This window comes from Carica papaya, chromosome 2, assembly GCF_054855325.1.
Source record: "Carica papaya isolate Zhongbai chromosome 2, ASM5485532v1, whole genome shotgun sequence".
In the NCBI taxonomy this organism is placed as follows: domain Eukaryota; kingdom Viridiplantae; phylum Streptophyta; class Magnoliopsida; order Brassicales; family Caricaceae; genus Carica; species Carica papaya.
In genome coordinates this window covers 31,821,395-31,834,952 of record NC_142310.1, presented here as the reverse complement: position 1 = coordinate 31,834,952, position 13,558 = coordinate 31,821,395, and the positions used below count along the sequence as shown (strand labels likewise).

Sequence of the window (13,558 nt, the reverse complement as noted above, 5' to 3'; positions counted from 1 at the left end):
GCCAAGTTTAAGCCTAACATTGGACGTCTGGTGCCCATGACTAGTATGGCTGGAGAAAATAGTGGGACAAAGGGATGCATCAGCCCTCGTGGAGTAGGAATGACCTATAATGAGAAAATTGAAATAAGTCAGGATACTACTATCCTTGAACCTTAAAAGAATACAGTTATAATAACTAAAAATAGGGTGGACCAAGGCCATGATCTCAATCAGGCCTCCTCCCCTAGCCCTATGTCACCAACGATCTCCATAAGAGATCACTTTAGGATGACAGTCAAATCGCCAGATCGACTTGGTATCAACAAAGGCATAAAAATCACTAAGACTTTTAAAAAATAATTCAATACCAAAAAAGGGGATGAGACACCTACATCCATTGCTTCCACTATGATCAACCCTCTTATATCCAAAATTCAAGAGCTCGTCAACAAAGATGTAAGTCTCATCTCGAACACTGTTGAGGCCCTTCAGAAGGGGCAAATATAGTGTTTCCTTTTGAGTATTAGCTCCTCTTTTCCTTTATCTTTACCTTATGGATTGCTCATTTTTTATGTGGAATTGTCAGGGTGCAACAAAAGCTAGTCTCAGATGTATCCTTAAGGCCTTTGTTAATATGCACAATCCTGCCTTAGTTGCAATGTTGAAGCCTAGGACGGCGGACAAGAAAGCGGATAAAGTGATCAAAAACCTGAGATTTGACTACTATTACAAAGTTAAGGCGGTTCGATTTTCAGGTGGCACTTGGATGATATGGAAAAATTCTATCCAGGTTAATATCGAATACAATCACCATCAGTTTATCTATTCTAGGATTAGTAGAAATGATGGTCAATAGGACTTCTCCATCTCCATAGTCTATGGGAGCTCGAATCCTCAGAAATGTAGAGACCTTTGGAAGGAGCTCACCATTATCGGGCATCACATGGATCGCCTGTGACTCCTTGTTGGGGACTTCAATGTCATCTTAGATATGAATGACCGAATAGGAGGGGCAACTAAACCATCTAAAGGCTGCATTCTCTTTAACCACTTTATTAATGTTAATTTCTTACAGTAGCTTGATTATATAGGACCGAACTTTACATGGTGATTTGGGTGTCTAAAGCTCCATAAAGTGAGTGCGACTAAAACACTTACTTTTTTTCCTCGTAATATTAACACGAGTGAAGCTACTAGCATTAGCGAGATATTTGGTTTTCAAGTCTACAATAATCTTGCTAAGTATTTGAGCATTTTGTTGTTATATGATAGAGTCAATAAAGATACTTACCATTACGATTAATTAAAAGTTATCTGCCTGGAATGTTAACTTCATTTATTTTGCAAGGCATTTAATTTTGACCAAGTCTGTCCTCATGACTATCCCTGCTTATGTTATACAAACTATGATTTTGTCTAAATTTCTATGTGATCAGATTGAAACTGTGGTCAGGAACTTTCTCTAGGCTAGAGGAATGACAACAAAAAAATCAGCCTTGTCAGTTGGGAGAACATATGCATGCTTTACGATGTTGGGAGAAGTGACATTCGGTCTATCTATAAGCAAAATCAAGTATTCTTGATGAAATTAGGCTTTGCTATGGTTGTGAAGCTCGACCTCCTATAGGTCCAGGTCCTCACCCACAAGTACAAATAACTTGACTTATCGTGAAACTACAATTCGATGGGATTGACTTTCCATCTTTGGCGTAACTTTAACCATCTCTAGACAAACCTTCAAGTTGGCATCAATTGGTCCATTGGTTCAGGGAGAAATGTTAGATTTTGGGAAGACTGCTGGTTAAGGGACATAGGGCTGCTTAAGATTTTGGCTTTTGTGTCTATTGAGGAGCAAGATTTCCATAAATGTATCATGGACTACATGGTGTCGTCCGGTCAATGAGATTGGGAGGCTCTGCACTAGGTGTTGCTAATGGGTATACTGCTCCATATAGCAGTAGTACGGACTCTTAAAGATGACAATATTCTAGAGTCCTACTTTTGGGGTATGATGAGCTATGGGTGCTTCTCGATTAGCTCGGCTTACGTCCTCTTAGAGAGCGATCATTGGTACCTAGAGGATAAGAATTGGAGAGACATTTGGTGTTGGAAAGATGCTCAAGAGGTGCGTATGTTCTTCTGGTTGGCTATTAAGGGAAAGCTTTTGACGAATTAGGAGAGATACTAACGTCACATGTCCTCTATTACAGAATGCAGTAGGTGTGGCGGCCTTATTGAGGATGTGGATCATGTCTTCTATAATTGTAGTATAGCCAAGCTACTGTAGTTGAAGATCATATTCACAAAAGCCCAATCAACTTTCTTCAGTGGTGTTGTAGACGAGTGGTTAGTGCTAAAACTAAAAAAAAATTGGCTTTGGTACAAGACATTTCGGGATTGGTGAGTGACCTTTGGCCTTACTTGCTGAAACTTATGGAACCATTTAAATAAATTTGTTTTCTAAGAGAGTGAGAACAGTATCGAGGAGCTTACTAAGGATGTTTCCCTCATGACTAATTATACTTTCTTGGCTAATAATATGAATATTTATTTCTTTCAGGTATGACGCAGAGATCGAAAGAACTTATTGTTTGACAAAAATCACCAAAAGGTTGGTTGATGGTGTTTATCGTGCTACAACCAATCTCGTCCGCTGTAGCGGACTTATTAGAGGTGAAGACAGTGCTTACTTGAGAAGCTTCAACAGGAAAATTGGTAGATACTATGTTCTTCAAGTCGAGTTTTGGGGTGCCTTTGATGGTTTCAACTCACTTGGAATGCCGGATTTCGTAGTATCATTATAGAAATGGATAGCGTAACGAACCCAGAAATCCAAAAGGAAATATATAATAATTTAAGTGCAGAAGTGAAATAAAAGGATAAGGTTTATATCCCTTACACAATAACTTAAAGGTACTAAACAAACATCACGGAATGAATTCTCTGAAAGAAACACGAGAAATGAGAAAAGTAAAGGAAAATATAAATTATCTAACATCTACTCGCAATCTTCTTGCGGATCGGGCTCGAGAACAAGGACATCTTAATCTGAAATGGTTAAATAAGGGGTGAGCTACACTAGCCCAGTAAGGACATCACACTATATCACCAGCACAGAAGTAAAGGTTGGTAGAAAATAAAAAACAACCAATGGAGCATTAAATTTAAACCAATACATTTATTAAAAGTAAACCCATTTACCCTTTTACTTACCATTGGGAAATTTATGAAAACAAATTATAGAAGCAATAATATCAGACAGATCACAACTTCATGTACGATCAACAAATAAAACATATAGTAAATTTATATTTATTAATAATAAACTAAATCATAATCGTTTCTCATTTCACCAACCCACTAGTATCCATGGGATCTATAAGGGTATCCCTACTATACGTGAACCATTTTCCTTAACAATCTTAATTACAGAGTCATTACTATACCAGGTCCAGTACGAGCACTAAGACATTAAACCTCAATACCCCGTCCGGTATAAGGGTGAAGCGTGTCGTCCCCATACGCCGTCCGGTATGAGACAACGTTCACGGTAGGTTTTCCTATGAACCTGGTCCATCCACCATCTCCCAAGATATTTAGTGAGGCTGTCATCTTACCTGTTTATTTGATCACACCCCTTTCCTGTTTTTTCTTAGTCCCCGTTACCAAATCAAACATAATCACATAAATAAACGAACATGCATCCGGTAATGCAATCATATCTTAAATCCCAAAATCACAAGGTGATCAAGTAAGGCAGTAACACATGCATTTAAACCATAAAGTAGATAAATCAGATACCATCATGCTTTCAGACTGTAAAATAAATCAACAGAAAATAATGTTCGGTTCAAGCTCCCTTAGCAATCCGTAATTATTATGCACATCTATTTAATATGTACAAAATATCGTATTATTATTTATTCAAACATCAATTCCATGATAGAAAATAGGGTGAGGGGTCCTTACTTGATTTGACGCTGAAAAGCTAAATAGTTCACTGCGCCTGCGGGCGGTCCTTAAGTTCCTTGAATTTTCATTCAGGAATTGAAATGCACTTACGGTACCTACAAATGTCCCAAATAAATCCAAAAATCAGTCTTAGGGCCTACTCGACCAATTTTAAAAATTCGACACGGTGGCTCCGTCTTGCTCCGGTGACGGCGCTGCTGCTTGCGGTGGCGATCCTCCTCGGGTTGGTTGTTTTCGGCCATTTTTTGCCGAATTCAGCCAAATTTGCATCAATTCCAGTGAGAAAATACACTTCGAGCACTTGGTTGGTCGAAAAAACGTAGAAAATTAAAACTCACCAGCGGCGGGGCTCTCCGGTACGGCGGCTCCTCCACCTCACTTTGTAGTTGGGTGTTTTGCTCTAGTCAATATGTAGAGAAGAAAACAATGATTACAACGGTGGAAAAATTATGCGAAACGGAAATCAAGAAGAGCCTCATCAGAGGCGGTTTGTGAAATTTTTTGCAGTGGTGCTATGGGGTTTCGGCGGCATTTTCTGGCTAATTGGCCAGTTCTTTCACTCTGATTTGGCCACGGGTGGGTTTAAAATATAATTTTGTGTAAGAGGAAATTTTTTTACTTTTTTTAGCGGTCGGAAAAGGTTCCAGTGCGACGGCTGGTGGCGGCGGTCGGCTCCCTGACGGTTGGGCTGTCTTCTCCGATGAGAGGTTCTGGCGGCTAGGGTTAGGGTTTGGGTGCGGATGGAGTTATTTATATCCATCTATTTTTTATCTGGGTCGTCCATCACTTTTGATCTGGGTCGTCCATCACTTTTGATCTGGACCGTCCGATCGCGATTAAATAGGGAGTGAATCTGGACCATTCATCGCAATTTAATTTGTATTGTTCGTGCGCAATTTAATCTGGACTGTCCGTGCACGATTCAATCTGAGCCGTTCGTGCGCGATTCAATCAAGATCGTCCGTGCGCGCGGGAACAGACCTCAGCCGTTCGATCGCGCCCACGCGGATCACCCACGTGGCTCCCCCCCGTGTGGCCTCCTGCGTCAGCACCTTTGCTACCTAGCGCGTCCTGGTTGGCCGGGGCTACTGACTGGGCATCGGACATGGCGTAATTTTTTAAAATTGTATTTTGATCCCCTGATTTTCAATTTTTTTTTTCAAAAATACCCCTATAACCTAAATTTTCACCCATTTTTCTCAAAATTATTTTCAACTAAATCCTTAACGAATTTTTATCCCTTTTTTTTCATTAAATTAAAATAAATTAAATAAATAATAATTATATTAAAAATAAAAATAAGAAAAAATAAAATGTTGGGTGTTACAACTCTCCCCCCTTAAAAAAAATTTGATCCTTCAAATTTTTCTCTCACTCTCAATCAAAGAACTGGGGATACTGGGCTCTAAAGTCTGATTGTAGCTCCCATGTCTCCCTTGGCGTATGGTTATGCCATATGACCTTTACAAAGAAAATTTCTCGGTTGCGGAGTAATCTACTCTTTCGATCCGTAATGCCGACTGGTACTTTATCGTAGGATAGATCCTCGTGGAGTGGAAGAGGCTCGTGGGCCAAGATATGAGAGGGGTCCGGGTTGTACTTGTGTAGCATGCACACATGAAATACATTGTGGACCTTAAAAAGTTCTGAAGGCAGTGCTAGTCTATAGGCGGTGGTACCAATCATGTCTAAGACTTCAAATTATCCAATAAATCGAGGGTTCAGTTTCCCCCTCATGCCAAACCTACTGATTCCCTTAAAATGGGTGATCTTAAGGAACACCCGGTCGCCTTCCTCAAATTCTAAATCTCTCGTCCAGGTGTCCGCATAACTCTTCTGTCTGCTCTGAGCTGTCTGAATGTTATTCATAATCTTAACTATTTTGGATGTAGTCTCCTCTACCTGCTCTGGATCGAACAGTTTTTTATCACCCACTTCTTCCCAAAAAATCGACGATTTACATGGGCGCCCATATAACGCCTCATACGGAGCCATGCCAATACTCACTTGGTAGCTATTGTTGTAGGCAAACTCAATCAGGGGTAGATGGTCGTCCCAATGGCCCCCGGAGTCAAGGACACAAATTCAGAGCTTATCTTCAAGTGTACGAATTGTCCTTTCTGACTGTCCATCAATCTGAGGCTAGAATGCAGTACTGAGGGATAGCTTCGTTCCCATGGCTTGCTGAAAGCTATTCAAAAATCGAGAAGTGAACCTGGAGTCTCTGTCGGATAGCACTGTCACTGGGACTCTATGCAATCTAACTATTTTTCGGATATACATTCTTGCTAACTTGTCCAAGGGATCAGTCATCTTGATGGCCAAGAAGTGGGAAGACTTGGTAAATCGGTCGATAATTACCCATATGGCATCATATCTTGAGCGTGCCTTAAATAATCCTATCACGAATTCTATGGTGATATGTTTCCACTTCCATTTGGGATCAGTAATAGCTGAAGTAGCCCGTCTGGCCGCTGATGCTTTGTCTTGACCTGCTGACATACCAAATACTTAGAAACAAAGTCAGCTATATCTCTTTTCATCGTGTTCCCCTAAAATTAGAGTCGCATACTTTGGTAGATTTTAGTACTTCTGGGATGCATGACAAACTTTGAGCTATAGGTATCTGTCATGATGTCTTTCTTTAACTCATTATCACTTGAAACACACACCTTGTCTTAGAATCGGAGCAACCCATCGGCAGAGACTCAGAATTCTGAGCTAACTCCCTGTTCTGCATCTTTCTTGATGGCTACTAGGGCGGGATCAGCTGACTGAGTTTCTCTTATTCTCTAAATTAACTCAGCATGAATGGTCAGATGACCAAACATGTGACTTTCTTCAAGTCCTAAAGTCAAACCTGTTGTGTGGCTCCAATCTACCAACATTCTAAAACCATCAAATGAGCTAATATACTTGCACTTTTTCTGCTGAGTGCATCGGCTATCACGTTGCCCTTACCCGGATGATACAAGACGTCACAATCATAGTCCTTAAGAAGTTCTATCTACTTTCTCTGACTCATGTTGAGATCCTTTTGAGTGAATATGCGTTTCAAACTTTTGTTATCGATATAGATCTGAAAGGTCTCTTCATATAAATAATGGTGCTAAGTCTTCAAGGCGTGTATGATTGCGGTAAGCTCTAAGTCATGGGTGGGATAGTTTTTCTCATGAATCTTTAACTGTATAGACCCAAAGGCCATGACCTTCCCATACTGCATTAAAACACAACTCAGGCCTAAATAGAAAGTATCATTGTAAACTATATACCCCCCCGATCCACTCGGTAAGGCCAGCACATGTGCAGTAGTCAGCTGCTTCTTTACTTCTGAAAAACTTTTTTCACAGTTCTCATTCCACTCAAACTTGACATTCTTATTTGTGAGCCGGGTCAGGGGAGTAACTAGACTAGAAAATCCTTCAACAAACCTGCGGTAATAGCTTGTCATTCCCAAAAAGCTACGGATCTCTTTAACTGATGTCAATTTCTCCCAGCCGAGCATCGCTTCAACCTTTTTAAAGTTCACTGATACTCCATCCTTTGATATAATGTGTCTCAGGAAGGTGGTCTACTCAAGCCAAAATTCACACTTATTCAACTTTGCATACAACTTCTTTCCTCTAAGAACCTGCAAGACCTGAGCTAGATGGTGAGCATGTTCCTCTCTGCTTTTTGAATAAATCAGGATGTCATCGATGAACACAATAACAAATTGATCCAAGAATTGTATGAAGACCCTGTTCATCATATCCATGAAGATGGTTAGGGCATTAGTTAGTTCAAATGGCATGACTAGGAACTCATAGTATCCATACCTAGTTCGAAAAGCTGTCTTGGGGATGTCTTCTGTCTTGATTTTCACTTGATGGTAACCTGAACGCAGGTTTATTTTGGAGAAGACCTGCGCACCCTACAACTAATCGAAGAGGTCATCAATCCTAGGAAAGGGATACTTGTTCTTGATTGTGACTCTGTTCAATCATCTGTAATCAATACATAGCCTCAACGTTTCATATCCCTTTCTAGCAAAAGTGACTCTAGCACCCCAAGGGGACACACTATGTATGATAAAACCAATGTCCTATAATTCAGTGCTCTGTTTCCTCAATTTCTCCATCTCAACGTGGCTCATACGGTAAGGAGCAACTGAAATAGGTTGGGTGTCTGGCTGTAGGTCTATGGTGAATTCGACTTCACTGTCCACTGGTAATCTGGGTAGTTCGGATACACATCTAGGAAGTCTCGAACTACCGGAATCTCTTGAACATCATTCTCTTTCTTGGGTTTGCCTAGTTAGAGAAAATAGTAAGGTTAAAGTACTTGACGAATAAGAAAACTTGTCATCAAAGAATAAGTACTAAATGAGTTTATTAATTGGTAAATGACTCCTAATTAGGAGGATTGAATACAACTTTCTTGCTAAAACAATCTACGGTGGCGTGATACACCGCTAGCCAATTCATTTCTAAAATTACATTAAAATCCCCCATGTCTAATTCTATTAGGTCCACATTCAATTTCCTATCTGTTATCTCTACGACACAAGTCCTGTAGACTACTTCTCCCAATAGTGTCAAACTCCCAGCAGTAGACACAAACAATATAAAATCAAGTTTATTAGGTAATACATTAAATTTTGATACAAAAATAGGTAAAAAATGAATGTGATGCACCAGTGTCAATTAAAACATGAGCAAGATAGTTACAGATAGTGTACATATCTTGTACCACGTCCGGGTTGGCTTCAGCATCCTGTTGAGTGAGGTTATAAGTCATGCCCTGGATAAGAGGTCTGCCCTAATTCTGGTTCCTTGGGTACTCTCTCGCATAATGTTGGGCACTACCACATATGCGACAGGTGTTGTTGAGGCAGTAGCAGAGCCGGTCCCCATGATCCCTGCTGCAATGCTGACAGATCTTACCACGTCCTACCACTGGAGCCTGAGGGGGAGCCTGGATCACTGGCCTAGGCCTCTTGTTCTGTTGGACAGACATAATAGGTGCTGGCCTGTGGGGTGGAGCTGAGGGTCTGAGGTTCCCTGCTGCCTGAGGGAGGGTATGGAAAATCCTCTCCACCAGCTGTGCCTTAGCCAGAACGGCCGAATACCTCTAACATGAACAAATGTTTCCTGATCTCTGGGTAGAGGCCCCATTGGAACCTCCTAGCCTTCCTGCTCTCATCCAACAACGTCTAAAGGGAGCATCGGCCCAACTCCAGGAACTTACGAGTATGTTCTGACACAGTCATGTTCCCCTGTACAAACTGAACGAACTCTATCTCCTTCAGATGTCGGAGATGCTCTGGGAGATACTATACATGAAAGGTTGCCAAAAACTGTTCCCAAGTAACTGAAACAGGCAGGGTGGTCTGTTTGAGTTCCCACCAGCGATCTGTTTCTCCCACTAGCATGTAGGTAGCAAGGCTGACATTCTTTTCAGAAGTCACCCCTAGGGTCTTGAAGGCCTTCTCTGTCTCTGCCAACCAGTACTCGACATCTTTAAAAGAGGATCCCTCGCAAAAGTAGATGGGTTTAGTCTCTTGTACCTCTCTATGTACCCTGGGTCAATTGTGGGAGGAACTGGGTCCTGTGTAAAAGGGACTGGGCCAAGCTGAGGATAGATTGGGAGGCCCTGTGGTGGTACTTGCTGATATAGTGGGGGCACTGGATTGTATTATGGCGGTGCCAGGTGGTACTGTGGCTGGGGCACCGGATCATACTGCGGTGGTGTCGAGTGGTATTGTGGAGGAGCAGGGTCGTACCGGGGTGGCTCGGGATCCTCTTGCTGCAGTGGTAGCTTAACCTATGGCAGCGGCGAAGGGTCAGATAGCTCCCTAATCTCCTCTCGGCCCTGCTGGGCAGCAATGAGTCTCTCCAGCATCTCAAATATCCTGTCAACATTTTCCTTAAACGAACCATCCTGGGCTGCTCGGTTTAGTGGAGGTCTTCCTCTCCTCATCTCTCTGTACCTGTATTTCACAAGGAAGGGTTGAGTGATAATTCATTGGTTTGGTGTTTCTTTAAATATTATTGTGTAAGGGAAGGGTCCGAGGAACGCGACTCTAGTACCAATTGTAACAACCCCGAAAATTCAAAATGAAATATATAATAATTTAAGTGCAGAAGCGAAATAAAAGATTAAAGTTTACATCCCTTACACAATTGCTTAAATGTACTAAACAAACATCACAGAATGAATTCTCTGAAAGAAGTACGATAAATGAGAAAAGTAAAGGAAAATATAAAGTATCTAGCATCTACTCACAATCTTCTTGCAGATCGGACTCGGAAACCAGGTCCTCTTGATCTGAAATGGTTTAATAAGAGGTGAGCTACACTAGCCCAGTAAGGACATTACACTATATCACCGACACAAAAGTAAAGGCTGGTAGAAAATAAAAAATAACCAATGGAGCACTAAATTTAAACCAATACATTTATTAAAAGTAAAACCATTTACTATTTTACTTACCATTGGAGAATTTATGGAAACAAATTATAAAAGCAATAATATCATACAGATCACAATTTCATATACGATCAGCAAGATAGAACATATTATAAATTCACATTTATTAATAATAAACTAAATCATAACCATTTCTCATTTCACTAGCCTACTAGTATCTATGGAGATCCATAGGGGTGTCTCCGCTATACGTGAACCATTTTCCTTAACAATCTTAATTACAGAGCTGTCCCCATACCACATCCGGTGTGAGTGCTAAGACATTAAAACTCAATATCCCGTCCGGTATGAGGGTGAAATAGGTCATCCCCATACCGTCCGGTATGAGTGCTAAATGACCAAGTCTTCATACCCCGTCCGATATGAGACAAGGTTCACGGTAAGGTTCCCTATGAACCCAGTCTATCCACCATCTCCCAATATATCTAGTGAGGCTATCGTATTATCTGTTTATTTGATCACATACCTTTTCTATTTTTCCTTAGTCCCCGTTGCCAAATTAAACATAATCACATAAACAAATGAACATGCATCCGATAATGTAATCATATCTTAAATCCCAAAATCACACGGTGATCAAGTAAGGTAGTAATACATGTATTTAAATCATAAAGTAGATAAACCAAATACCATCATACTTTTAGACTGTAAAATAAATTAACAGAAAATAATGTCCGGTTCAGGCTCCATTAGCAATCCGTAATTAATTATGCACATCTATTTAATTTGTACAAAATACCATATTATTATTTATTCAAATTTTAATTCTATGATAGAAAATAAGGTGAGAAGTCTTTATTTGATTTGACGCTGAAAAGCTAAATGGTTCATTGCACCTACGAGCGGTCCCTAGGTTCCCTGAATTTTTCTTTGGAAACTGAAACGCGCTTACAGTACTTACAAATATTCCAAATAAACCCAAAAATCAGTTTCAGGGCCTACTCGCCCAATTTAAAAAATCCAGCATGGCAGCTCCATCGTACTCCGGCGATCCATCTCGGGTTGGTTGTTTTCGGCTGCTGACCGGGCATCCGATGCGTCCTGGTTGGTCGGGGTTGCTGACCGGGCATCCGACGTGCCGTAATTTTTTTAAATAATGTTTTGACCTCAAATTTCTAATTTTTCTTTTAAAAATACCCCGGAACCCAAATTTTCATCATTTTTTTCCAAAATTGTTTTAATTTAATCATTAACGAATTTTTACCACTTTTTTCATTAAATTAGAATAAAATAAGTTAAAATAAATTAAATAAAAAATAATTATATTAAAAAAATAAAAATAAGAAAAAATAAAATGTTGGGTGTTACAGATAGTGTTCTGGCGGTGCAGTTACTCACTAAAGAATATTATGATACTAATGCGCATGTCGCCCTCATTCGTACAATCACTTACTATTACAGGATTGACAAGTTCGAATTCAATGTCTATCACGAAAGTAATAAATGTGTTGATTATTTGACGAATGATGATTTTTCTCCACCGGTGGAGCTTCATTCTCATGTTCAAGTGTCGAATGATTTCCAACAGTTTATCACTGATGATATCATGAATGTCTCTTCGATCAGGATGTGCATGACCATCTTTTCTTTTAACTTTTACCTTTTTTATACCAAAAATAAATAAATTTGTTGATCCTAAAATTACCAAAAAATATATGAAAAAGATAATATATATCGGCATAAACTGGTATTTGGTATATTAATACATATATACATAATATTATATAATATGTATTCTGTTGATGTTAGACATAATAGATCGTTATATATATCACCATACGTTTGTATATATAATAATATATATTATATAATATATGCACTTAAAAAATTAATTTAAATTATTATTTATATAATAATATTAAAAGATAAAAGTTAATTAATCAATTTTTTTTTTTTAATTTTAGTAATGTTTAAATTTTTAACGACAGTCACAACTACAACTACCTACACAAGGTGACTAACAAATACAAGTAACAGATAGCAGAAAAATGCAACTGGAGGCAGATGGAGGGGACTTACGGGTGATAAATAATAGCATGTGGCATATGGCAGACGGTAACACTAATTGACGGGCGGCAGGGGGCGGAGAGCAGCGGAAGGTGGGCAGGAACGGCAGAGGGCAGCTAGTAGGCAACATATGTGAGCAGCGGAGGGTGATTGGCAGACGGTATAGGGCGGGCAATGTGCCGTGACAACCAAAGGGCAGGCGGCGAGGGGGTAGAAAACGGTAGAAGGTGGGTAGGCTGACGGCGAGCAACAAACAGACAGAGGGCATGCGACGAAGGGTAATTAGTAGACAGCAAATAGCAGGCAATAAACACTAAATCCATATGATAATTTTTTCGCTACCGAAGAGTCAAAACTGAAGTTTCAAATTTAAACAAAAATATGACCTGCCTTTGATTGTCTTCGTCCAAAAGGAAAACGTTGGCACCCAACTGATGCTCACATGAACCACGATTCACCATGGATGGCGGCCTTAAATTTTAGAAAATGACCAAAACAGAATATGAAGTACTGTGCAACAAAGACAAATCCTAATATGCAACTATTTTCTACATCATGACGTGTCTCTATCCTTTCTTTTTAAACTTACTACATCCCCATTTTACTCTCTATTATTGCACCTTTATCCTTCCTCATATCCATTTCCCCATTCCTTAAACACCCACATATACATAATATATATATATATATATATATTTCTTCTAAAATTTGTATCAGAAAAGAAAAAAAGAAGACAACCGAGAGGAGCACGCTTAGATTTTTTTGGGTGCAGGGCTCATTCACACAATATCTTTTCCTTTTTTAAATTTTATTGAGATGGGCCATTAGGAGCTAACATATATATTATGTGTATATGTATAATATATATATATATATATGTATATCCCCTTAGGTCTTGATTAGTGGATTTAACCTTTCGCCGCCTATACAGGGCCATCTGCATTTCTTATTGCCTATTTGGGTAGCTCGTGGGTTAAAACAAAAATATAGATGTCCACAGAAACAAACATGATAAAAATTTCAGTCAAAATAATATTTATTTTCAACTTAACTTTATAATAAATAAATTTAGTTTACTATTTCTATAATTTTTTTTTTAAAAGATTATTGACAAATACCTGTCCAAAAT

At 39.4% G+C, this 13,558-nt stretch overlaps 1 long non-coding RNA gene across 1 annotated transcript; it reads right to left on the bottom strand.

The window, feature by feature from the left end:
- Positions 1–11,667: 11,667 nt before the first annotated feature.
- Positions 11,668–13,213, bottom strand: LOC148268965 (uncharacterized). The gene is made up of 2 exons (XR_015817246.1): positions 12,442–13,213; positions 11,668–12,022 (listed from the first exon to the last, which is right to left on the bottom strand). It is a non-coding gene; the product is annotated as an uncharacterized LOC148268965 (long non-coding RNA).
- Positions 13,214–13,558: the final 345 nt, after the last annotated feature.